This window comes from Thamnophis sirtalis, unplaced genomic scaffold, assembly GCF_051295495.1.
Source record: "Thamnophis sirtalis isolate CommonGarterSnake01/CBP01778 unplaced genomic scaffold, rThaSir2_p1.2 scaffold_4, whole genome shotgun sequence".
NCBI lineage: Eukaryota > Metazoa > Chordata > Lepidosauria > Squamata > Natricidae > Thamnophis > Thamnophis sirtalis.
The window spans coordinates 83,140,468-83,167,514 of record NW_028261384.1 but is presented as its reverse complement, the minus strand read 5'-3'; the positions used below and the strand labels follow the sequence as shown (position 1 = coordinate 83,167,514).

The following is a 27,047-nucleotide window of genomic DNA, read 5'->3' as shown; positions in this document are numbered from 1 at the left end:
CATCATTTCCGTTGTGAACAAGACATGACAGAACAAACCATCAGTCGTATACAGAGTGGAATTACCAACAGTCAGGCAGCAAGCAAGTCTAAATACGTGCAACTATCAAGATGTCTTGCTGCAATTCTTCCAACACATGCAGTGCATGATCGTACAGACTATCTACGTGCCATATGTCATAATATTGACATCTAAATTAATTTATTTATTGACATAATAATTTTTAATAATAAATCTTTACTGCTGAGTTTTTAACTTATTTAGTGACATAATAAACTTTTACTGCTGAATTTTTAACTTATTTGGTGACATAATAAACTTTTACTGCTGAATTTTTAATTTATTTATTGACATAATAAATTTCTACTGCTTTTAAATGGTATGTGGTTGTCTTCATGACGCTTTTGTCGTCACGATTATATTGATGCGAAGTTGGCACGATTATGACGTTGCGTTGTAATCGGCACTATTTTGTCGGTGCTATTTTTTCGGGTCACGCACTGAATGTAGCCCTGCCCACCCACTGTCTCCTACCCTTCGGCCTCTGCGCATCGTGTTTTAGACCTGTTCTAGATTGCAGGGACTGCCACAGATTCTCTCCTCCATGCCTTGCATTTTTTGCCCCTGCGCCTTGCATTTTCAGCCTTCAAATTTTCAGACCTTTTCAAGGCTGCGGGGATCGCCAGAGCACAGATCACTGCCTCCGTGCATCACATTTTCAGTCTCTGCACATCGCATTTTCTGTCAGCAATTGGTGGTGATATACTTTGGCAATCCCCACAGCCTTGAAAGGGTCTGAAACAGAGTATTCGGAGGCCTAAAACACGAGGTGCAGAGGCCAAAAAGGCAATCCGGAACTGCTGCTGCCTTGTCGCACCGGTTCTACACCACGCCTGCTGCTCTCACCGGAGCTTCCTGCAAAGGTCAGCTGCATTTTTGATGCTACTTTTGAACCCCAACAAGGCACATGCGAGCAAAGCGAGTTCACAACCAGTGAACTTGTTGCTAATGTTCACCTCTGGAAATATTTGATTGGGAGTATTCAGCTGCTCGTGCTGAATTAGGCTAATGTGCTGCAAAAAAGGCTGTTTGCCAAGGACACTAACCAGATGAATGCCGATGAATGCTGTTAGGTGGAGGCAGAATTTTTTCCCCTTATTCTCCTCCCCAAAAATAATGTGTGTCTTATACTCTGGAGTGTCTTATACTTCAAAAAATAGAGTAATTTGGATTTTGATCAAACTGCTTTAAAAAGTACAGAATAATAGAGATGGAAGGAACCTTCTAGTCCAACCCTTCTTGCTCAAGCAGACCCTATATCATTCCAGGGAAGCAGAGAAAGATGAGAAGGGTAATAATCTGTGGGATTAATGCACTTGGTGGTGCTGCCGCTTGCAAAGTATGCTTCCTGATTGTGCTGTGTAGTTGTACATGCTGACATTGGTTGCTCTCACCAGTGGCGGATTAAGGCTTATCTTGGTGCCCCCCTCCTTTGTACATACTGTACAAATCTTCATTAGTTTTTTTTTTCTTTCTCAACTTTGTGGTGCCCCCTTAGGCTGGTGACCTAAGCATGTGCTTAGTCTGCTTAATAGGTAATCCACCACTGGCACTTACCACTGTTGTTGCTGCCGCCGCTGCCATTTTCTCCATCCTCCTCCTCCTTCCTTCTCTCTTCTCTCCTCTTCCTTGCCCTTATTATCCCTTTCCCCCCTCTCTTTCCTTCTTCAAATTGTACTTATTTAATGCCCACTTACCTTTGCTCAAACTTCACCTCTTTCTTCCTACAATGGAGTACTTCCTCTGCCAGCGCCACCATCTTTCTCTAGAAAATTAATAATGGTTCTGATTAATTAATTTAATTTGTCAAGCTTATATCTTGGCATGCAAAAATGTCCTGTTATAGCCATATATATAGAATTCTGTTTACTGTGGTAACATGTGCTTATATACCTTCATTTATATAACTATATTTTTATTATATTCACTCATTTTTAAGCACTAATTATATAATTTTTGATAATATGTATTTTTTCCTTTTTCTGTTATTTTAAAAGCATTAAAATTAATAAAATGTAGTGTTGTTATCACTTGTATGAACTTTGAATTTTTCTGGCTAATCAGAACGCATATTGTTTTACAATTCTAAACAATATGTTAATCTTAGACTTAATATCTACCTCAAATTATAATTTAAAGGGAATATTAGCTTAAAATGAAAGAAAATTCTGAATAGGTTAAAATTGTATTATTATATAAACTTCTGTGTAAAGAATATTTGGGGACTAAAATTTATTATATCCAAACAGCTATCATATCAAGATTGCATTAGAGCAGAAAATATAACATTTTATCAAATTCATCATATGTCTACTGTGGATCATAATTTGGAGTTTTCTTACAAAACTGCTGAGTCAGTTACTAAGCTGCCTTTAAAAACACTATTTAAGTTCAAGTTGTTAATTTGAAGCAGAACAGAAAAGAAATCATTTTGTTAATATTTGAATTTTGCTTCTAGAGTGTAATAAAATGTGATTGTCCTGGATTCACTAATCCATAACCCAGTGACTATGGAAAGCTATCCAAGCAGTTAACCTTTTCAACAAGGAAGACTGTATTTCACTATCAAACTTTATTAAATGCTGTAAGTGCCATAAAACTGTGATACTTGCAGGTGGGTTGAGATTGCAGCACAAAAACTGACTGGCTTCTCTGGATGAAAAAGGAGGTTGGAACGGCCTCACTTCCCTTCTCTTTTCCATCAATGCTTAGCATTGCTTTGGTTAATGATATGATAGCTTTATTGATTAGCCTATAGGGTTAATGGAAGTTATGAGATAGGAAAGGGGAAGTAAAACCTGAACACTTCCTTATTCAGGAACATGCTGCACCTATTTTGGCCAGTAAGGTCAGGGTTGCTAAATTTTACCTATAAACTAGCTAAATGCAAAACACATTACTGTTTTAAAGGCACAGTATTGTACATTTGAACAAGCAGTTACAACAGAAAGAAGTTAACCCTGCCCCGCCAGAGTAGCAGGATAGAAGAGCGATCTTTTTTAAAATAGTGTATTAATAGCTTCATTTCTTTTTTTTAATAGAGTGATAAAAATAAAGATTGTTTTCTATTGAAGAAGAAATGCTACAAATGTTAAATTGTTGGGATAAGAGGCTTCTACAGTATATAGGCTATGAAATAATTACATATGTAATTATTTGCAACTAAAACCAGAAGCTAAATAGTGGAGGAATCACATCACCAGAGATTGCCAGACTTCCTTTTATGGATTGTTGATGAACATGTGTGCGATGCTTTGTTCTGTAAGTTGTGGAGAGGACAAAAATAGCATGTAATTGAGAACTTTAAAAAAAATCAGACTGGAATAAGTTTCCATCCACTGTTATTTATAACTAAAAATTCTAATGGCTTTCTGATTATCCATAAATTATATATTTTATGGGACTTCCCTATATCTATCCCATCCAATCTGGTAATATGGTAGATACATTTTTGGAGAAGTCTTCTTGCAGAGAGCCTAGAACTATATCTTGTAGGGCTTTTAAGATGATAACCAGTGTCTTGAATTGCAACTAAAACAAAATTGGGGGCCAGTGCAGCTTCCACAATAGGGATATAATCAGGGGCGGGATCCTAACGGTTTAACTACTGGTTCGCTGCGCACACATGCACAGTTTAGAGAATACTTACCTTTCGGATTGCTGCTTGGGAAGTAAAACAGCTGAGGCGCGGCAATTCACTCTGCCATATGACTCAGCTGCGAAGATAAAGATAGGTAAAGTGCAGGGGTGGGGAGCAGGCCTACTTGCTTGTGGGAGCAAACCGGTTCACTCCCAGCTGATATTCAGAGCTACAGGTTTGGCCAAACCGGTAGAATCCCACCCCTGAATATAATGTGGGCAAACCTAAAAGATCTCAGTACTGTGCATATTGCTACATTGAAGAACAATTGTAGCCTCCAGCTGTTCAAAGATGGTTCCATAGAGCAGTGTTTTTCAACCACTGTGCCGCGGCACACTAGTGTGCCGTGACATAGTGTAAGGTGTGCCGTGGGAAAATGCCAGAGTTCCTGAGCCAACATGACTGGAGGAGGAATTCTGGGAGTTGAAGTCCACAAGGCTTAAAGCTGTCAGGTTTGAAGACCCTTGGGATTTTTTTTTCTAAAGGGTTAGGGGTGAAAAGGTCTTGTAACTTGACAGCTTTAAGACTTGCATGCTTCAATGCCAGAGTTTCTGAGTCAACATTTTGGTTGCTAAGCAGGACCGTTGTTAAGTGATACTGATATTATATAACACTTTTAATTAAGCGGGTACCTTGAATTAACATAACTTTGAGTTTCAAATAATACTGATTTCGTTGTTGTCTTAGGTGACATCTGTGAAAAAAATTCAGGTGCTCAGGCATGAAAATATGCCGCTCAAACACTATACTTTTCTGCTCACACTGAAAAAAAATTAGAGGGAACATTGTCTGTGTCCCGGAAGTTGCTTTCGGGACACAGGGATGCCTCTATTAAGTCCCTGCGGCCCCGCGTTTACTTTAAAAACGCGGGGACCGCCGGGAGGTAGCGCACACAGGGACGTCACTGACGTCCCATGCGTGCGCTCATAGCAACAATCGCGGAGGATTCAAGAGAATTACTTTATATATAGTCAATATAGGCACAGAGTTAAAAATTTTTAACATTTTCTAATGGTGGTGTGCCTTGTGATTTTTTTCATGAAAAAAGTGTGCCTTTGCACAAAAAAGGTTGAAAAACACTGCCATAGAGAGTATATTCTAGTAATCTAAAACAGAATAACCATAAACAAAGCTTCCTGTCTATGAAATCATGAGTGACAATGACCAAGGCCTTCCTTTATAAGTTTTATTGTTAACTAGATATATGTATTTTTTTTCTTTTCATTTTTTTTCTTTGTTTTATGAAGGACAATTTTTGAAAAAAAAGGCAATCAAAGTCTATTTGACTTGGCATGCTTTATTCCTTCCTTTTCCCACAAATCAATGCTAATATACCACTCATTCATTTTGGAGGGAAATCCTGATTGTTCAAATACATATTATCTCAAGGTATTTATTTCTCTCCCCCTCTCCTTTTTTTAACTATTTGAGGGAGTCTTTTTATACCAATACTCTACATTCATATCTTACTTTAAAGAATAATTGTGTTCAAATGTGACTGTGTTCTGTTGATAGGGCAACATTTTCTATGAATGCGTTATCTGCTGGCATTCATATACTATGTAACACGATAATGTTATTTCTGTTTCAGGCTGTGTAAAGTGCGAAGTTATTTTTATACCATTAACAGCTGCTTATTAGGACTAAATATGAGAGACTGCTTTCGTAGATCAATCCTATAATATTGATTTTCCCTTTTCCAGTTCTGTATCATAGGCTTGCTCCTTTTGTCATATTGTTGTGATTATTGCCCATATGAATAAAGGGTCATTTAAATAATGATTTTCTGTTATAACTTAGTAGAGTTTTTAGAACTAAGCACACGGGACTGTCAAGCTAATTGATACTTTAAAATAGCATAAGCATTATAGAAATTAGTCATTTAATCACAGCTAAGACTTCAGGAACAGGTTGTTCCATCCTTCACTTTCTTTTTTCCTCTTTGGAGTAGAAATGTATAAAATATAGTGGTTGAATGTAATTACCAGTTTCTTTTCATGTTGTTCTAATAACCAATGGACTGTCAAATCCATATAGGATTATTAGTAAGAAAAGAAATTATCCTAAGTATTTCTTAATACATTTGCTGATAAAATTCCTGTGGTTCCTATTTGCTGATAAAATCCATGCGGTTACTATTCTCTGATTGAAATATATTTTTCACATTTTCACATCCAAAAATATTATATATATTATTCTGTATACAGTATATTCTGTATACAGAATATACAGTATGTAATACAAATAAATAGTGCTTCCTTCTCCCATTTTCTCCCACGGGCAAAATTGGGGCCAAATTATCCATTAAACATTTATGGTGGTGGATGGTTTAGAAATTCACTCTCCATCATTATTTCAACATTTTTAGACAAAGTACATTGTGTTGGCGTTCCTTGAGATAGTGCTATACACCTATTTTTAGTGATCCTAACATTACCTTATCTGCTAAGGTATAGTTATATATAGTTATTGTATCTATTTTATCAATGAAAATGGGAAAATACTTAGGGCATTAGCTTCATTCTATACAGAACAGTATCAATATACTATCTGAAAACCAAGTGTTTACTCACCCTTATTACATTAAAATTCACAATGACAAATAAATGGGACTCAGACTGAGTAGATGTGCATCTATAAATACCTTTGGGTGTGTTTCCTTGCTTCTCTATTCTGAAATGTTCATCTTTTTTTACAATGAGATATCACACAGAATACCGCTATAGCAGAGATAGATTCCTACTGATTCAGCCTGGTTTGGCCGAGTCGGTAGTAACTCGGCCGCCCACGCACCGAATTGGTTTTATTGTTGGCGGCACTATGTTGATTTTTGGTTCTGCACATACACAGAACAATATCCATTGCAGAAATATAATTTTTCTTCATTGTCTAAAGTTCTGCGCATGCTCCAACTTTTTAGTGTAAATGCGCACATGCATGTAGTGCATGTTTGGTGTGTAAGTGAGCATGCGAGCGCAAAACGTTTTGCACGCCAAAGTCGGTAGCAACCCACCTCTGCCCTACAGCTATTGTAAGATTTTACCACTTAAAAGGAGCCCATAATATCCATATAGCATGCAAACCTGTCCGAATTAAGATCATCCCTTGCTTTTTTTTTACTTCCAATTTGCTCATTTGCTAAGCTTAATATTCTTGAAACAATTCAAAATAAGTTTACTCAAGCTAAAATGAAAAATAATTTTTTATTATCTTTTGGTTAAAATTAATTCTGCTACATACACATTTGACCCTATTTAAAATCATCATGACTTTAAAAAAGCTCTCAATAAAATTTACCGGGCTTCTGCATGGAAAGTTTGTTCATTAGGTTTCGATAATGTTAGAACTGCTGTCTGTCAGCTGGAACATAGACAACAAATTTGAGGTACAAATCTCCAAGTAAATTTAAATAAGGTGTCACATCCCAATATTTATCATAATATTTCTGAAGAATTCATTCAAGCCTTCTATTTATTATCCATTATTATTCTGAAATTTCATAAGGTCATGATGGCAAACCTATGGCACATGTGTGGGAAGGTGGCAGGCAGAGCCATCTCTCCGGGCATGCGAGCCGTCACCTGTTGCTCTTCCGGGTTCTGGCCCATCAGCCAATTGGTCTTCACATGCACGGGAGCACTGGAAACTGGCAAAGCAACTGCCCAGTGCTCATGCATATGCCAGGAAGATGATCTTCCGGTTTCTGACGCACACATGCACTCCTGCCAACTGGTCTTCGCCCGCACAAGCGTGCCAGAAACCAGAAGACCAGGTGGATGGTGCGCATGTACATGCCAGAAACCGGAAGATCATCTTCCTGGCACATGCGGGTGTACCAGGTGGCTGCTCTTCTGGTTTCCGGCACACGTGCTCCCATTTCGGTACTCGGTGCTGAACAAGTTTGCCAACACTGTCATAAGGCCTTCACTTTAGCCAGGCTGGATGCATTAAGGTCAGCATCCTTTTTGGACAAATTAAAGGTATAGGTAACCCTTGACTTATGAATACACCATTAGCAACTGTTCCAAGTTATGACAGAACTGAATGAATGATGGTTACAACCTATCCTCAGAGTTCCAGCTATCTCAGCATCCCCAGTCACGGTGATGGCCTGGATGCTTGGCAATTTGTTCACCCTTACAGCCAGTTGCCAAGCACCCTGCAATCACAAGCTCACCAGTTGCAACCTTCCTGCCTGAATCCTCAGAAAGTTAAAGCAAGAATGGGCATATCTTCGATGATCACAGACAACATTTACTGGTTGGATTACCAGTAGAGCAAAGTTCTGTCTATTTATATGCATATCTATATCAATTGAAACTTCAACATTGAACCTTTCAGAGAATATTTTAATACTATGAAGACACTGTTCTCCTGTTTACTGCTTGGAGAGTTCAAGCATGGGTTAAATTAGTCTGTTTGCCCTAGGACTGAGTTTAATTTTTCTTCAGCCACACCTCCTGTTCCTCCTTAAGGCCAGTTTTTCAATTCAGTCTGGTCCATAAGGACACAGTTGAGTGGGTTCCATCTATTTCAATATTTCAGCTTGGACTCTCCAAATTTTGCACAGGTTTATTGTGTTAGTTTATTTTTTTCTTTTTTTATTCATTTACTTAGAATATTCCCTTTTTTTGTTTGAATCTCCGTGGAGGAAGGAGCGGGCTGTTGGGATAATTGCCTTCCAGGCTATTTAGGTCGGAGGCAAGGCTGCTTGTTTGCCCTGGTCATTGGCATGCCCGGGGAGCATTTTCCGGCCGTTAGCCAAAAAGAGTTGCTCTCACACGACTCCGCATCACTGAGATTTGATGGCTGCCATTTCCCGACCAGTTCCCCAACACACACGGTGGTCATTTTAAGCATCCACTTCACACGCTTTTATTTGTAGCCTTATTGCTGTGCCACCCAACTCCAAGAGGACTGCCGCCGAATGGTGTGTGACGCTGTCCAGGTTGCTGGCTCGGTCACTGCCATCCTCCCTCCCTTTATTGCGCAAGGCAGTTTCACGCCACCGCATGATCATCTTCTGCATCTGGATTCTTCCCCTGCTATTGGCGTGTTACAGAGCTCTTAACCAACACTAATTGACCTGAGGCATAGCAGACCTGATCGGTACTGTACCTTTCTGGCCAACTTCCATCGCAGCCAAAGCTCCAGGAGCTGATTGCCTATATAGCCTTTTGCTTGAGCCTCTGGAGGCTGGGAAGCAAGTGACAGACAACCTGACCTCTGGTGCCTGCAGAATGGCTGGCGCCCAGAACAACCTGGCCCTTTCCGGACATGGCCACAGTCACAGTTGATCAGGCTCTGCTGGGGCCAAGGCCACAGGTAGAGCCAAGGGGAAAGGCAAGATGGCAGGGAAGGGCAGGCCTTCCAAGACATCAGACAAGGATGCCAAACACTACCAATGAGCCCTAGAGAGAGAGTTCGAGAAGGCCCAGCGCCAGGATAGGGCAATGGAACAATAGGGGGAGGGTGACCTTTCCCTCGATTCACGCCAAGATCCTATGCAGGTCGTTGAGGAGGAAGGGGAGCTATTAGAATTGTCCCCTGACAACTTGGTGGTCCCAGTTCAGTCTCCGTCTTTGGAACCTGATTCCCCACCTGAATCTCCTCCATTCTTTCAGGGTTGGAGCCTCCCACCATTCAGGCTAGATACTTCAGGGAGAATCAGGGCCCCAGTTATGATCAGAGATTCAAGAGGTGATAGCTCGAGCCATTTCTCGGGGCAAAGCTGAGAGCCTTCAACGTAGGAATACTTACCCAGCCAGCAGGCCCAGGGCAACCAGACTAATTTAACCCATGCTTAGACTCTCCTGCAGCGCACAGAGAATGACCTTTCAGGTAAGATAATGGTCATTTCACTTGCACCAAATTGCTTTACTTTCAAATACTTTTGCAAGGCCCTAATGGTCACTATTGAAAGATAGTGAGGATGAGAACAGAACCCTTCTAATATGGCATATATATTTTAAAAAAACTGAAGACTTCTTTAACAGCAGAATTTCAGTTGCAGTTCATCTTGTTTCTTACAGCAAACAAGCAATGACCTGAAAATACATTTAGTGGATTGGAGAGAGACAGAATATGACTTAGAGGTTAAAATTGGAACCCTATTATTTTCTATGATTTTAAAAGCTGAACACACAATGAAAATTCAGCTGATATATTTAAGCTTTTCTTCTAGAAAAGAAATTGTCTGATTGATGTTTCCATAAAACATTGTATAGAGACAGTATTTGTCCTATATGATAAGTACAGTTTTTTCTAATAAGTAATTAATATGTTTCCATAAATGTTTACCTGAAGAAGTTCATTAGATTTAAAAATGGTTGTTGAAGGGGAACTTTCAATATTCTTTAGTTGAAATTGTACATCTTGTCATGATTTTTAGTGGCAAATCCACCTGAATCTTTATGAAAAATTAACTATTATTAATTTTAATGAGGGATTTCTTTGTAATCAGCATTTTAATCAAACACTCTTTTCAAATGAGGAGTCAGGTAGTTGTATTTTTCTTGTTTGACAACCTATGCAACCCATTTGGAGAGAAAATTTATTTTGTCGCTGGTCCTGCCAGAAATGTGTTCTATGTATTCACATATAGGTGTAGAAGATCTCAGAAGTACAGCTCTCTGTTCGATGCAAGAATCCAGTACTGTCACATGTCACATTGTTTTCTAAATTCAAATTCAAAAATTCAAATTTAATAAATTTATATGCTGCCCAATCCCGAAGGACTCCGGGCGGCTTACAGAAATATATCACTAAAAGGATAAAAATTAAAGAAATAGAGAAAAGAAAAACAGATTAAAAAAACCACTTCATGCACTCAATCTAGGCGGGGCTGATGAGGTCAACAGTCCCAGGCCTGCCGGAATAGCCAGGTTTTAGTAGCCTTTCGGAAGGCCGAGAGAGTGGGAAGGGTCCGGATCTCTGGGGGTAGATTGTTCCATAGGGTTGGAGCAGCTACAGAGAAGGCCCTCTCCCGAGGAGCCACCAGATGACATTGTCTGTTCGACGGCACCTGGAGAAGGCCCATCCTATGTGATCTTTTATTTTTATTTTTATAATTTTATTTTATTTTTGTTACATAGACAACATAATCACATAACAATAGAAAAGGAAAGGCAGAGGGAAAAGAAAAAAAAACACACAGACAAGAAAAAAAACAAGGAAAAAAAAACCCATCATCCCATACAGTATGTCATTTGATTACAGGTGCATCCCTACTACGTTTCCCCCCATACACACACCCCTTATCTCTCTGTTATATATTTAATAGACACCACAATAACCTAGGTTTTTTTTTTTAATAAAAAAAGGGAAAAGACCCAAAAAAGGGGGGAAAGACAAAAAAAACACACACACAAAAAACCCATCATCACATGTCATTTGGTTACAAGTGTTTTAAATCTGCATCTTCAAATAATATTTACCGTCTCAAATGTTTCATCTAATATAACTAAAGGCCTCATTTTCATTCTACAATATATATTCAGTTAACATTAGCATTATTTTTCCCCAGAAAGTATACTTATATTTATTGTTAACCTTGCATTTCATACCTTCAAACAGAGATCTTATTCCTTCATTTTTCAACAAAACATCGCTGCCTATATATACCAGTTTTCATTTGTTCCCCTATTAGAATTGCTTATCAGCAGCGAAATATCATTATAATAAGTTCTTAACCTTATACATTATATCACCAGACCTTATATTAATTCTTCATTGTGTCATTGTTAGATTATTTCACAGCATAATTATATCATCATTTACTTTCTTCAATTAAAGCATAAGTATATTATTTTTCATTTCCAAAGTTTTTTTTTTCACCTAGCCACCGATAAAACAAATCCCATATCTTATAAAATTGTTCATCCTCTTGCTCTCTAATTTCAAATGTCAATTTACTCATTTCAGCACAGTCCATTATTATTTTTCGGATAACTTTTTCCTGTTTTGGTATTGTTTCATTTTTCCAGTTTTTTGCAAATACAATTCTGGCTGCTGTTAACACATTTACAATCAGATATTTTAAGTCTTTGTTGTAGATTTCTGGTATGATCCCCAATAAAAAGACCTCTGGTTTAAAGTATTTGTTTGTGTGTCATTTTCTCCAACCACATGTGGATTTTAGTCCAGTATCTTTTAGCTTCAGTGCAAGTCCACCACATGTGGTAGTATGAGCCAGGTATCTGGTGACATTTCCAACACTTTTCTGATTTATTCTTGAACATTCTTGTGATTCTGGTCGGGGGTAGGTGCCATCTGTAAAACATCTTATACAAGTTTTCTCTATATGCAGTAGACATTGTCATTTTGTAATTTTGAGACCACAATTTCTCCCAATTCTCTTAAGTCAATCCCATACCTAAAGTTTTTTCCCCAGGCTATCATAGTTTCTTTAACTTGTTCTTCATGCAATTTAAACTCCAATAAATATCCATATAGTTTTTTATTTACTTTTTCATCAGTGCCTGTTAAAATTTTGTCTAACTCAGACATTTTATTATAAAGACCTTTAGTTTTTCTATCTTCATTATATCTAGATTGTTTCAACTCTTGAATAGATTTGAGCTCACCCTCTGTATTCACTAATTCTATATATCTGACTGTTTGTTCCTTTTTATATATTATTGGATATAAAAATGCTTCAATTGTTGATATCCAGACTGGAATTTTCAAATAGTGTAATCTTTTAACCTTTTCCCAGTTTAACAACAACGCCTCCCTTATATAATGTCTTCTAAAGTAACGATGTGATTTAGTTCCTTTATACCATAAGAAAGCATGCCATCCCAACAGTAAGTCGTGACCTTCTACATTCAATAATCTAGAGTTTTTTAATGATATCCATTCCTTAATCCACATCAAGTTTGTTGCCTGATAATATAGCTCCCAATCAGGTAGCCCAAATCCTCCTCTAGATCTAGCATCTTGTAGTATGTGATCTTATCGGCCGTTGGGAGGTATGTGGCAGAAGACGGTCTCGCAGATATCCGGGTCCTAGGCCATGTAGGGCTTTAAGAGTAATAACAAGCACCCTTGAAGCGCGTTCGGAGACCGATAGGAAGCCAGTGCAGCTCGCGGAGGATAGGTGTAACGTGGGTGTATCTCAGTACACCCAATATCGCTCGCGCAGCTGCATTCTGAACCAATTGTAGTCTCCGAACACTTTTCAGGGGCAGCCCCATATAGAGCGCGTTACAGTAGTCAAGTCTTGAGGTGATGAGGGCATGAGTGACTATTTGAAGTGCCTCCCGGTCCAGGTAGGGCCGCAACTGGTGCACCAGGCGAACCTGGGCAACCCCCCCCCTGGTCACAGCTGACAAATGATGTTCCAATGTCAGCTGCGGGTCCAGGAGGACACCCAAGTTGCGGACCCTCTCTGAGGGGTGTAAAGTTTCACCCACCAGGCTTAGGGATGGAATGTCTGGACTGTCCTTGGGGGGCAACATCCATAGCCACTCGGTCTTGTCAGGATTGAGTGCAAGCTTGTTCATTCCCATCCAGGCCCTGACAACTTACAGGCCCTGACAGCTTCCAGGCACTGGCACATCACTTCCACCGCTACACTGAGTTGGCATGGGGCGGAGAGATACAACTGAGTATCATCCGCATATTGATGGTATTTAATCCCGTGCCGGCAAATGATCTCACCCAGTGGCTTCATGTAGATATTAAATAGGAGGGGGGGACAAAGACTGAGCCCTGCGGCACCCCCTATTTAAGGGGCCTGGGGGTCGACCTCTGTCCTCCAACCAACACCGACTGTGACCTGCCCGAGAGGTAAGAAGAGAGCCACCATAAAACTGTGCCTCCCACTCCCACCTCTTCCAGCCGTCACAGAAGGATACCATGGTCAATGGTATCGAAGGCCGCTGAGAAGTCAAGGAGCACCAGGATAGAGGAATGTCCTCTATCCCTGGCCCGGCAGAGATCATTGGTCAGCACAACCAAAGCGGCTTCGGTGCAGTAACCAGGCCTGAAACCAGACTGAAAGGGGTCTAGATAATCTGCTTCATCCAAGGTCCGTCGGAGTTGAAAGGTCCGTCGGAGTTGAAAGGCCACCACCTTCTCAACAACCTTCCCTAAAAATGGGAGGTTGGAGACTGGATGATAGTTTTTGAGGATAGCTGGGTCCAGAGAAGGCTTCTTAAGGAGGGGTCTTACCACCACTTCCTTCAAAGGTTGCGGGAAAGATCCCTCCTTAAGGAGGGGTCTTACCACCGCTTCCTTCAAAGGTTGCGGGAAAGATCCCTCCTGCAGAGAGGTGTTCGCGATCCTCTGGAGCCAGCCTCGTGTTACCTCCCTGCTGGTCGAGACCAACCAGGAGGGGCAAGGGTCCAGTAAACAGGTGGCGGCACTCATCGCTCCCATGGCCTTGTCCACTTCCTCAGGAGTGACAAGCTGGAACTCACTCCAAGAAATCTGATCAAGGCCCTCCCTCGGCATCTCCGCTGGTACTGTCCAAGTGGAGTCAAGGTCCGTCCGAATCTGAGTGACTTTGTCCGACAGAAACTGAGCAAATTCCTCAGCCCTTCCCTGTAAGCGTTCCCCCATGTCCTCCCCCTTCAGGAGGAGCGGGTTATTCTAAACAGGGCAGCCAGGCGAGATTCTGCGGATGCAATAAGAGCGGAAAAATGAGTACATTTTGCCGCCCGTATCGCCACTAAATAAGTCCTAATAAAGGCTCTTAGTTGTCAGATTCGGAGTTACTAGCCCTCCAACGTCGCTCTAGGCGTCTCTTTTGGCGCTTCATCTCCCGGAGTTCCTCGGTAAACCAAGGTGCCCTCCTGGATCCACTGCCACGGAGAGCCCGCAAAGGCACAATCCGATCTAGTGCCTCAGCCGCCACTGTATTCCAAGCAGCGACCAAGGACTCTGTCGGATTGTGGGCAAGAGAGTCAGGTATCTCTCCAAGCTCCGTCTGAAATCCCAATGGGTCCATCAGGCGCCTGGGGCAGAACCATTTAATCGGCTCCACCTTCCTGCAGTGGGGGAGTAGCTTCTGAAAATCAAGCCTCAGCAGGAAGTGATCTGACCATGACAAGGGCGAGATCTCTATACCCTTTAGTTCCAGATCACGTCTCCACTGCCCCGAGAGAAACACGAGGTCGAGCATGTGTCCCACTGTATGAGTCGGACCCTGAAAAAAAATGAGGCCGAAAGACGCCACGACCGCCGAAAACACCGCCATCAGCACAGCGTCGCCATGCTCGCTGCCAAGCAGTATGAGAGCCACCGTGGGCGGCCGCACCGACCGGGAGCCGGTCGAAAGTGGCAACCCCCCAGATAATTGCCTTTTCGGGTCCCCTGAATCATGATCTTCTACAGGGACCCCTTCCCGCATAGTCTCCAGGCTAGTTTCGTAGGGTTTCCAACGCTTTTCGCCTACCGAAGCCAGAGCGAAAGAGCCTGGCGGCCATTCTCGTCTCGCACATGCACAAATCTAAACTAAACTTTCCCATTTTCTGTCGTCAGTCTTCATAGGATTATTTTTAATCATTTGATCATTCTCAAACCCATTATCTCTGCTTTAATACAACCAATGATGGGTAGCTCATTGCCTCTGGTCCATTGTTGAACTTCCCTCAGCATTACAATGATTTTTCTAATTTTTCTAATATTCAAACCTCTATGGAACAAAAGTTTCACAGCAATGGCAGGTGCAACTGAGTAGAGAAATTTCACCTTTAAAAAAAAAAAAACTGCAATGTGTACAAAACACAATAAAAGAGGCATGGATTTCATCAATCAGTTATACCTGCATTTTGAAGCCAATAGTTATGACTACACATTCCCAGTTATTACTAGGATGTGAATTTCTGTGACGTCATATTTTTTCTGAAAAATTTGAATTTATAAGTAAGTTAAAACATGTTTTAGAGTAATCTAGTAATTAGATGCTTTTTATTTTGTTAAGTTTGACATTTTGACTTTTTAAAAGTGTTATGCCATATTTCTGCTTAATTTTGTAACAAATATTTTTGCCATATTTTGGTCATTGGCAACCCTTCTGAAAAGCCAGCAAAGTAAATGAGAATTTGCCTGTTTTCTTTTCTTTTTCTTATTTGCTACCTTATTTGCTTATTTGCTACTCAAGGAAAAGTCTGTGTGTGTGTGTGTTTTTCTGTGTGTGTGTGTGTGTGACACACACACAGAGAAAAAGAGAGAGATCTATAAAACAAAATAAGGAAACATAATCATTTGAAAGTATTTGAAAAATAAAATCCCCAGAGTCAATATATCTGTTTATAATTGTCTAAAACATCTAAATTAATTAGAATTTTCCAAAGGTACTTAATAATAAATGTCTTGTATAACGCATGAATTAAATAGAAGTGCTTCAAGTTAGCTAAGAACCAAGGACTATCATTAAAAGAACTAAGAAATACTTGGAAGTAATCCACATTTTAATAACAGAATAACAGCATTGGAGGGATCCTCGGAGGTCATCTAGTCCAACCCCCTGCTCAAGCAGGGTCCAGACAAGGGGCTGTCCAATTCTTAAAAATCTCAATTGATGGAGCACCCACAGCAACCGAAGGCAAATTTTTCCACTGGAAAAATGTGGTGCTCCCATTTGCAAACCAGTAGTGAAGGTAAGTTGATTTCACCCCTGGATGTAGCCCCATTGACGTTTGAAGTCCCATGTTAATTTTGATCTGTCAAGCAGTTACAAATCCATCTAGTGGTGGTGCTGTCTAGCCTACTTTTTTTTTTTTTAGTTTACCAAGAAATAGGTTTATCAAATGCCTTACTGAAATCCAAGCATATTGTGCTGGTTCACTAATTTAGTCACTTTGTTGAAGAATGAAATAAGATTTGTTTGACATGATCTGATTTTGATGAATTCATGTTGGCTTCAGGTTATAATTTTGTTTCTAGATGTTAACTGATTTGTTGCTTGATTTCTAGGCTCTTCCCAAGAATTGATATCAGGCTCATTGGTCTATAGCACGGGTAGTCAACCTTTTTATATCTACCGCCCACTTTTGTATCTCTGTTAGTAGTAAAATTTTATAACTGCCCACCAGTTCCACAGTAATGGTGATTTTATGAAAACCTAATGAAAATTTTTAAATAATGCTGTGAATTTTTTTAAAAAAGTCAATTAAATTTTAAAAAAAGAAAGTGCTTCAGTATCGGATAAAACCCCTACTGCCCACCATGAAAGCTGGAACGCCCACTGGAAAGCTAGCGGTAGGGACCAGGTTGATTACCACTGGTCTATAGTTTCCTGGATGAGTTTCCCCCCCTTTTTTGAAGATAGGAGCAATATCATATAACACAAAACATAACATCATATAACCCCCTGAATTTTAAACCCTGGAAAAATTCTTATATTTTATCATTTTTTAGCATAAAAGATATGGCTTTGTATGTATTTATTGAGACGATGTATCGATCTCTCCCTCCCCCCATGTCAAATATTCAGTTATTTTAGACCTAAGGATATTTGAAACTACAGGGTTTTCTAAGCTTCTGGTCAAGTCCTCGGAGTAAAAAAACTTGAGGTAGGAACAACAAAGCTATTCAAAGAGCCGAGGTGGCATAGTGGTTAAATGCAGCACTGCAGGCTACTTCAGTTCTGCAGTTCGGCTGTTCAAATCTCACCGGCTCAGGGTTGACTCAGCCTTCCATCCTTCCGAGGTGGGTAAAATGAGAACCCAGATTGTTGTTGGGGGCAATATGCTGACTCTGTAAACAGCTTAGAGAGGGTTGAAAGCCCTATGAAGCGGTACATAAGTCTAATTGCTATTGCTATTGCTATGAAAATATGGTTTACCAATTTAAAAAGTTGAATTCATTCATTAGACTAAGACTAAAACAGATCTTAATGTTAAGGATGAATTATGTTGTCATCTCAATTTCTTCAGTTCAGCTATGTTCTATGAGGCAATTCTAATACCAATACAACATTACATAAGATTACATAAATAAGCATAGAAAGACATGGGTTATTTTATTTTATTCTTAATTGTGGAGCAGGCCTTAATATATACTAGAAGCAGAATAAAAGGCTTATACATCATTTCCTTGTAGGATTTCCCTTTATGATATTGGAAGTTTGAATACCTGGACAAAGCTTAATGTTCTTTCAAGCCATTGATCCATGTTATATATAAAATTGTTAAATGAAATTCTGAGAGAGATTTCCAATTCACACCCATAAAAACACATAAGGTAGTCTGCGACTTACAATAGTTCATTTAGTGACCATTCAAAGTTACAGCAGCAGTGAAAAATGTGACATATAACCATTTTCAAAGTTATGACCATTGCAGCATCCCCATGATCATGTGATCAAAATTCAGATGCTTGGCAACTGACTCATATTTATGGCAATTGCAGTGTTCTGGAATCAGGCATGTGATCACCTTTTGCAACCTGATAAGCAAAGTCATGAAACTACTTAAAACTTGGTTACTAACTTATCTACTGCAGTGATTCATTTAGCAACTGTTGCAAGAAAGGTTGTAAATTGAGGCAAGATTACAGAAATTTTGGGTTCAGTTGTGGTCATAAGTCAAAGACTACCTTTTTTATTCTACAGACTGATTATAATGTCAACGTCAAGGGGCATTGGCTGCCTATATTTATATTATTCAGTTCTACTGCATCACAATATTTTTTCCAGCTATCTGAATACAACAGTTATAAGCTAAATAATATAATTTAGTCATAAGATTATAAATATATGTAATTACCACTGCATGAACGAATAATATGGATATGGATGTATTTTGCATAAGATTTGAAGGTATCACTCAGAAAACATTTGTAGGCGATGACCAGGCTGAGCCCTAGGGAGGGGTCAAACACATCATCAATCATGAGTCCTTAACATCCACAAGAGATTTTAAGTCCAGTCCATCTTGAATTCCTTTCTATTCTTAACTACAGCTAATTTCCCTTGACTGACAGTCATTCAGATTCTTGTAGAGAAGTAAACTTACAATAGATCTTTATGCTCATTTGAACTGCCTGAATCTCCTGGTTTCCCTAATGCATGACATTCATTTGAATTACTCTCCTTAATCAAATAATAATAATTTTGAGTTCTGGAATGCTGAAACCATGCCCAGGAATCTTGCAACCAATTTTCAACAAATGATGCAACAAATGCAGATTCTGACTCAACAAGGCATTCCTCTGGGACTACAACCACCTGTGTTACCCTGTGGTCAGATTAAAAAATGTTTACTACTGGTTCTGTGAGCATGGCTTGGTGGGTGTGGCAGGGGAAGGATACTGTAATATCTCCATTCCCACCCCACTCCAGGGGAAGGATATTGTAAAATCTCTATTCCCTCCACACTCCAGGGGAAGTTTACTGCAAAATCCCCATTTCCTCCGGATCAGCTGGGACTCAGGAGGCAGAGGGGGGATAGGGCCAGTCAGAGATATTTACAGGTTCTCCAAACTACTCAAAATTTCCACTACCGGTTCTCCAGAAGTGGTCAGAACCTGCTAAATGTCACCTCGGGGGTTACCCATCCAAGCAGAACTACCAGTACCTGCCACACTCATCCCCAAGTCTGTCAGTTGCCTACCACAAGGGCTGATCCTGCCAATCAGAATTCCCTGACCAATGAGGTCCACAGCATGCTTCCTCTTGTCAACAGCAGTGGGGCAGACCAGAGAAGGTTCCCCATGTAGCCTAGACCCATCTCATGTAGAGCTTTAAAGGTGGTAAACCAACACCTCAAATTGCACCCAAACAAATTGCACTTGCAGAAATACCAGTATAATATGTACTACTTTAGGGGCTCCAAAAACAGTGCAGCAGTTGTATTTTCTCAATGCTCTTCAAGGGTAGCTACCTTGGGTGCACTTCCAAATCAGAATTACTTGGGGGGAGGGGGAAAAGACCTGTAAGATGAATGTTTCTCCAAGATGAAATTTGTTATGTGGAAATAATTTAAGATATCTGGATACCCTTTAATGCAGAGTTAGATCAGCCTCTAGTGGCCTTTATGGAAAATATTTTACAAAAGCTTTTTTTATTGCAATCTATATATTCTGAAAATTGATTTTGGGTTTATTTTCCTTCAGAACTGAAGCTTAGTTGTAGTAAACGTATTCAATGGATGGCCTCAGATAACATTTTATAGCTTTCCTGTCAAGTATTGGGTGGGGGGGGAGAACAGCTGCACTGAAAATAATGCATTTTTTCATCTGTCTCCTACATTAAAAATGTGAGAACTTCGCATAAAGTCAAAAATAAACATTCTGATTCTCATTTTATTGAACATTGTTTCTTATTTCTTTTTCCTTGGCCTAATTTTATTAATAAATGTCTACTTTTGTATTCAGGTTTCTTTGTGAAATTTTAGAGACCTGAGATAACCATCCAGGAGAAGAAAGAGTTCTTAGATATGTATTGATATATTTAAATGCATATAATGTCAGACTCGCAACCACTCTTTCTAGTTAGAAACTAGAACCTGAATTTACCTTTTGCAAGAAGGATTTCTTATCAAGGAAATAGATTGATCAGGGGCAGTAATTTAACATTGATAAGATAATTTTGTGTTAGAACATTAAATACCTATATTGATTGAGTTTAATTTTAAATTAGAAACTTGTGCATTCAATTACCATGTTTCCCAAAAAATATGACATACAAAATATGGCCTAGGGCTTATTATAGGGGAGGGCTTATTGTTTTGGGGTTGCCGGGTGGCTGCTCCCTTGCGAACTGGCTCCCGAAGAGCCGGGCACAGCCTTGGGCGAAGCAGCCATGAGGTGACCAAGCTCATGAGCAACCACCCGGCAAACCCTCTCTCCAGCCGAGCAGAGCGCCATTCACTGAACTAGGGGTATCCCTAAGGCGCCAAGTCAAGTGGCGCTCTGCCCTCTCCCCAGCTCCTGCGGCTTGGCACATTAGGGATACCCCCTAGGTCAGTGTATGGAGCTGGGCCCAGCTGGAGAGGGGGTTTGCTGGGTGGTTGCTCATGGTCACATCATGGCTGCTTTGCCCCTGAAGCTGTGCCTGGCTCTTCGGGAGCCAGTTTGCAAGGGAGCAGCCGCCCGGCAACTCTTCCCTCCAGCCAGGCAGAACACCACTCCCCAACCTAGTGGTATCACGAAGGCGCCAATGTGAGCACCTTTCTCCCCCTGCGGCTTGGTGGCTTCAGGATACCGCTATGTCGGTAAGCAGTGCTCTGTATAGCCAGAGAGGGTGGGGTTGTCCAGGGGATTTATTTTTGGGGGTGGGCTTATATTTTTGCCCATACAAAAAATGTGGCAAGGCTTTAGTTTCAGGACAGGTCATATTTTCAGGGAAACACGGTATTATGAAAAAATTTTAAAAGTCAAATTTTGTATCGTGTTTTCATTTCAAAGTTGAAATATATAAATATGGCTTAAGATCAGATTTTAGTTCATCACAATATTTTAAATAAATTTCAAGCACATAGAGAACATACTTCAAGCCTATTTATTCAGCAATCCTTTTTCTCTTCCTAGGGCTCCCCGGACCTCTTACAGGCTGAAATGGGAGGTCCATGGGCCCGATCCGTCCTCTCAGGCCCCATCTGGGCTTTCCAAGCACTTCCCGCAGTCTCTTAGAGGCCAAAATGGAGGGTACCTGGGCCCGATCCACCCTCACTAACACATTTCCCATGGCTTTTACTGTGCTTATTTTTTAGAAGAGCTGTAAAAGAGACTGACCCATGTGGCAGGGAAACCAAAGTCTTATTCAGAAGCCGGTGAAGCTATAAGAATGTGAGATGTAAGGAAAGCAGCTTTCCCTACCTGAATAAAAGATTTCAGCTTCTCTGCCATGAAGGCCTGCAGGCTTTGTATGGACCCAATGTGGTCAGGCTTGGTTTGAGCCCAGTCTGCTTGCTGTTGACTGGCTAGTTCGAATGAGTAGTTTCAGGTATTGGAGCATGGCAGCCAATCAACAAGGGCCTTGCAGTTCAGCCTGATAGACAAAGGAAGCAGCCTCCCTTTTCATTGGCTGCTGCTGCCTCAATCACTGAAGCAGGAGGCTGCTGTGGCCCAGTCCAAGCCTAGACCTGCAGGCCATATGGCCCCAGTGGAAGGTTTTTATTCAGAAGCTGGTGAAAATGTTTCCCTTAGATTTCATGTTCTTACAGCTTCACTATCAATTGAATAAAACAGCTTCTCTGCTAGTGGGTCAGCCTCTTCGGGATCTTTGAAGATCTTCAAAAAGTAAATGTATGATTAATTATTTTCAGTGGGAAGTAAAGACAATTAAGTTAGCATGATTGTAACCCATTAAGGCTATATTTAAAAATATAAAAGAACTATATGTTAAAAGTGTCTCTGATTTGCAACTAAATAATTTATGTCCATCCTTTGATTTTTGCAGCAAATTGTACATTTTTGTTTTGATAAAAACAAAGTGAATATTAATTGAGAATCAATCTTTCTTCAGAGTAGTTCCTCTCTCACCATCCTATAAAGATGTACTCCTTAACTGGTTTTTCTTAATAATTTGTCTAGTTAGAACAACATAAAGGAAGCAGAAAAAAAAGGCAACAGAATTCTTAAGAGAGCAAAATCTCTACAGCTGTATAATGAATGTCTGTAAAGTGGTCTTATTATCACAGTAAAAAGCAGAAAAAAAACAATGACTTTAAAATACAGCTACTATTGTTTCCAAAATATATATCGGTACTTGCTAACATTTTAGAATGTACCTGTGTTAACAGATAGCTGCTTCTATTAGCAGAACATCTTCCAGTATAGGGGGGAATAATCACAAATCCAGTAAGTTTTTATATTTGCTTGAGTCTGTGAGAAACCTTTTGCTAATGTTGGAATGAGACTTCACTGAACAACTAATGTAGTTTTGTCTTCTTGTAGTTCTTGAAATCCATGTCACAGAATTCAATGTTTCAAAGGTGTTCATATCATTTTAGCCATTTTTTTTAGCCATGACATAAGATTGCCAGATTTAAAAATTCTAAGTGTTTAAACATTACATGGAAAAGTCTTTTTATAATGCTACTATTAAGTATTGTACGTTAGGCTTGTCTTGTTTCTGATCACATTGCATTTCACAATGCTTCAAGTATTTAATGGCTTATTTAGTTATATTAACAGATTAGGTATCAGTAAAAATTATACATTTATGCGCCGAGGTGGCGCAGGGGTTAAATGCAGCACTGCAGGCTACTTCAGTTGACTGCAGTTCTGCAGTTTGGCTGTTCAAATCTCACCTGCTCAGGGTTGACTCAGCTTTTATCCTTCCAAGGTGGGTAAAATGAGGACCCGGATTGTTGTTGGGGGCAATATGCTGACTCTGTAAACCGCTTAGAGAGGGCTGAAAGCCCTATGAAGTGGTATATAAGTCTAACTGCTATTGCTATTGCTAAAAAAGAGTAAGTAATCCATAGGAAATGGGGCGGGGAGGAGTAAGTGGAATCTGACATGCTAACAAAGCAGGGCCAGTCTGTGGAGACCCAGTGGGGCAGGATGGGGAGGGGGAACCAGTTGTGGGGATCCCAGGAGAGCATGAGGTATCTCAGTGGATTAGGGATTGCCTTGAATGCACATGCTGTTCCTCAGCCTGAGATACCTCATGTGCATTTAAAGACATGCACATTCAATTAACAAATTAACAAAGGTAGGGAATGATCACGTTCATTTAATGTGATTCAATCCAATGAATCCCCACATTACAAATGTTATTGGCAGGCTCTATTACATTTATAACTGGAGGATTACCTGTATAATGAGAGTGAGGGAGTGTTTCAGGGAAGTCCTGCCTTAGTCTGTGTCAGACCCACCCTGGCTACGCCCATCCAGTCACATGACCACCCACCCACACCTACCCAGCCGATCATTAGGGCACAGAACCGGATGTCAAATTATTTGAATCCCAAATTATTTGAATTTGTTAAGCAAATTATTGCAGTTGTTAAATGAACATGATTCTCCCGATTTTGCTTATCAGAAGGCAGCTGGAAAGGTTATAAATGATGATCCCAGGATAGTACAACTGTGATAAATACATTGTAACTTCCAAAGGTCCAAGAGAGGAGAGGGTCGGGGTATTACGGTCGTAACAGGGAGGGGCAGATACGGCGGGGACTTTAGGGCAGGCCATTACCGGGGAAGGAGGGTTCGCTACATCAAAGAGATCCCTCCTTCCGGCCCTATGAGTCCCACTCCGAGACCAGATGGCGCAAGTAATCAGGACCCTGGACTCAGGCTGCTGTCGCTAAATGCCAGGTCTGTGGTACATAAAGCTCCTCTCGTCCGGGACTTAATTTTAGACGAGAGGGCAGACCTGGCATGTATTACTGAAACCTGGCTGGGCCCAGAGGGAGGAGTCCCCCTTGTAGAACTGTGGCCAGAAGGATTTCAGGTGCTGCACCAGCCGAGAGCCCAGGGAAGGGGTGGGGGTGTGGCCGTTGTTATCCGGGAGTCGTTAGTTCCTCGTAGGGTCCCTGCTCCGGAGCTTGTCGGGTGTGAGTCTCTGCTGATAAAGTTGGACCTCAAGGGTCAAGTGGGTCTGCTGTTAACGTACCTGCCTCCCAACAGCGTTGCAGCAGCCCTCCCCTCGCTCCTCGAGTCGGTAGCCGAGCTGGCAATTGAGTTCCCTAGGTTGATGGTCCTGGGGGACTTTAATTTGCCTTCGCTCGGTGAAAACTCTGATGGGGCGCAGGAGTTCATGGCTTCCATGACAGCCATGGGCTTGACCCAAGTAATTCGGGGCCCAACCCATTCGGCGGGTCACATGCTCGACCTCATATTCCTCTCGGAGCAGTGGATTTGTGACCTTGGTCTGAGGGGTAACGACATCATACCCCTGTCGTGGTCAGACCACTGCCTACTGAGGCTCGACTTCCGGAGACCAAACCCCCACTGTAGGGAGGAGGAACTGACCAGGTGGTTCCGCCCCAGGCGACTTATGGAACCGTTAAGGTTCCAGACGGAGCTTGGGGTCATTCCTGATACTTTCGCCCACAGTCCGGTAGAGACTCTGGTTGCTGCTTGGCACTCGGCAGCATTGGAGGCCCTCGACCGGATTGCGCCACTACGGCCCCTCCGAGGCGGCGGATCCCGGAGACCCCCTTGGTTCACCGAGGAACTCCAGGAGATGAAGCGCCGGAGGAGATGCCTAGAGCACCGATGGAGGTCCGATAAGTCCGAATCGAACCGAGCAATGGTAACCACCTGCACCAAGGAATACACCAGGGCACTTAGGGCAGCGAAAAGATCCCACATAGCCACCTTGGTTGCGTCCGCTGAGTCCCGCCCAGCCACCCTGTTTAAGATAACCCGCTCCCTATTAAATAAAAGGGAAGCGGGGGAACCCTTGCAGGGCAGAGCTGAGGATTATGCCCAATTCTTAGCGGACAAAATTGCTCGGTTTCGGTCGGACTTGGACTCCATCCCCGCAGTTCCAGCCGAGGCACAAGGGGATCAGGTAGAACATCTCTGGGTTGAGTTTCAGGAGGTTACCCCCGGGGATGTGGACAAGGCCATGAGGGCTGTAAGTGCCTCCACCTGCGTACTGGACCCGTGTCCCTCATGGCTGGTTACTAACAGCAGTGAGGTGACACGAGGCTGGATCCAGGCGGTTGTGACCGCCTCTCTTCGGGAGGGGAACTTCCCCGCTGCACTGAAAGCAGCGGTGGTAAGACCCCTCCTAAAGAAGCCATCTTTGGATCCAGCTGTTCTTAATAACTATCGCCCAGTCTCCAACCTTCCCTTCCTTGGGAAGGTTGTTGAGAAGGTGGTGGCCTTTCAGCTCCAACGGTCCTTGGAGGAAGCAAACTATCTCGACCCCTTCCAGCCAGGCTTCAGACCCGGTTACAGCACAGAAACCGCTTTGGTCGCATTGACCGATGATCTCTGGAGAGCCAGAGATGAAGGATATTCCTCCATCCTGGTCCTCCTTGACCTCTCAGCGGCTTTCGATACCATCGACCATGGTATCCTTCTGCGACGACTGCGGGAGGTGGGAGTGGGAGGCACCGTGTTGCGGTGGTTCTCCTCCTACCTCTCGGACAGGTCGCAGTCGGTGTTAGTGGGGGGGCAGAGATCGTCCCCTAGGCCCCTAACATATGGGGTGCCTCAGGGCTCGGTCTTATCCCCCCTACTATTCAACATCTACATGAAACCGCTGGGAGAGATCATCCGTAGGCACGGGATCAGATACCATCAATATGCGGACGATACCCAGTTGTATCTGTCCGCCCCGTGCCAACTCAATGAAGCGGCAGACGTGATGAACTGAGGCCTTGAGGCCGTTATGGACTGGATGAGGGTTAACAAGCTTGTGCTCAACCCAGAAAAGACCCGAGTGGCTGTTGTGTTTCCCTCCCAAAGATTCGACCAATATTCCATCACTCAGGCTGGGGGGTCAAATTTTATACCCCTCAGAAAGGGTTCGCAACTTGGGAGTCCTCCTGGATCCACAGCTATCATTTGACCACCACCTGACGGCTGTGACTAGGGGGGCATTCGCCCAGGTTCGCCTGGTGCGCCAGTTGCGACCCTACCTGAATCGGGAGGCACTCACAACAGTCACTCGGGCCCTTGTGACCTCTAGGCTGGAATACTGCAATGTGCTCTACATGGGGCTGCCCTTGAAGAGCATCCGGCGACTTCAGCTAGTACAGAACGCGGCCGCGCGAGTGATCGTGGGTGCACCTCGGTTCACCCACATAACACCTATCCTCTGCGAGCTGCGCTGGCTACCTGTCGATCTCCGGATGCGCTTCAAGGTGCTATTAGTCACCCATAAAGCCCTGCATGGTAGTGGATCTGGGTACTTGAGAGACCGCCTTCTGCCAATTACCTCCCTGCGACCAATTCGATCTCATAGATTGGGCCTCCTCCGTATTCCATTGGCCAGCCAGTGCCGGCTGGCAACTACAAGGAGGAGGACCTTCTCAGTAGTAGCCCCGACCCTTTGGAACGAGCTCCCCGTGGAGATTCGTACCCTCACCACCGTCCAGGCCTTCCGCACAGCCCTTAAGAACTGGCTAGCCCGTCAGGCCTGGGGACAAGGATAGTTGCCCCTCCCGAATGATGAATGTATGTTGCTTATTACTTTTATTATATGTGTTTATGTCATTGTTTATATTTCCCCTCCCTGATTTTATGTGAGCCGCCCTGAGTCCCCTCAGGGAAAAGGGCGGCCTACAAATGTTAGTAAACATTACAAACATTACATTAAACATTACAGACTACAACAAATGGTTGTGGTCTCCATAGCTATACAATACAGGGTTTTTTTCTCATTAAATATAACTTCCCAGATTGTATCACAATATTTTTTGGAAATATTTTCACTTGGTAAACTGTTGGCTTAATGGTAAAAAATATGCTACACTTGGCTGCGTGA

The 27,047-nt window shown here is 41.9% G+C and overlaps 1 protein-coding gene across 6 annotated transcripts in view; it reads left to right on the top strand.

Annotated features, from left to right (window-relative positions):
• FHOD3 (formin homology 2 domain containing 3) overlaps positions 1–27,047 on the top strand; it is a 256,533-nt gene that overhangs the window by 75,794 nt on the left and 153,692 nt on the right. The window lies entirely within an intron of this gene.